This window comes from Notothenia coriiceps, unplaced genomic scaffold (assembly GCF_000735185.1).
Source record: "Notothenia coriiceps isolate Sejong01 unplaced genomic scaffold, NC01 NC01_scaffold00037250, whole genome shotgun sequence".
NCBI classification, from domain to species: Eukaryota; Metazoa; Chordata; class Actinopteri; order Perciformes; family Nototheniidae; genus Notothenia; species Notothenia coriiceps.
The window spans coordinates 12223100-12224342 of NW_011369951.1; positions in this window are offsets into that span (position 1 = coordinate 12223100).

Below are 1243 nucleotides of genomic sequence, written 5' to 3' on the forward strand. Positions count from 1 at the left end.
GTAAATGTTGCCGTATATAGTTGGCCTCCGAGGTGTTGGAAAGAGGCGGTCTAGCGGAAAGCAGGTGTGTAGTCGGGGAGGGTGCACAGCTGATTAAAGCAGGTGAGTGGAGGTTGAGCCGGGAGCCAGGAGTGACAGCCACCACGCACACACAAACAACACAGACAGGGGGAAACAAACAAACACAAAGGAGACGGCTGGAGCAGGACAGCCACCACAGCGTTACCCAATGTAACTCTACACTACGTCTTACGGTGCCGTGTACCGGAGGGGAGAGAGAGAGAGCAGCGAAGGGGTGGGGAGAGAGAAGTAATACGGTTTCCTGATAAAGCTGTGAAGAGTATGTGCTGCAGGGAGGTGGATGCACAACGCACCCAGGAACGAACGCTAGCTCCGGTCCTTTTTACTGTGGACTCGATGTCCTGACAGGCTGGTATTTGTGCAACCTGCAGAAACACAATACTGCACCATGATTACAAATGGTGAAATACAATGTAAAACTACCGAAAAATACCAGCTCACTAAAACTCAACCGCTCAACTCAACGCAACTACTTACTATACCCGCGGTCAGAGAGCGGAGATGTTTACCCTTTGTTATGTAATATGACGCGTTTGACGTATGACCTTAAAAAAAAGCCGTTTTTAAGAGCAGAGCTCAAAATTGCTCCTTTCCCTCTGAATTCCTGCCCTTATGTCTCGTAAAACATATCAAATCCTACATTCATTTTTTTAATTATAATTTTCAAGCAAGTCTAAGCATAGATGCTCTTTAAGTTGGACATTTTAACATAGGGTCTACGGGAATTGTTCCCATCTGCATCCATCGCCAACAGTTTGCAGCATTGGGCTTCACCGCACTGTCGGGGTTCGCCGCTTGGCTCTGATAGGCCACAAGTCGGTTTGATTGCATTCAGGCTCGATTGCTTATCCTGTCTGAGTAGCCCGGATGATGCTGCATCGCAATTTTTGATGTCGAATTTTATACACCGAATTTTTTTACATCGAATTTTAAACACCGAAATATTTGACGTAAAAAAAATTTCACTTTAATTTTTGGGATCTGAATTTGAACATTCCAATTTTTTTAACTGGAATTTTTACATTTTTTATTTCACATAGGTACATTCGGAGCAAAAAAAATTCAGATACATGATTTTCAAAGTAATTATTTTCAATGCTATAAATTCGGTGTCTGATCAAATTAAAATACTTCTGTGTCTTGTTTGCTTCCATAGTGTTAC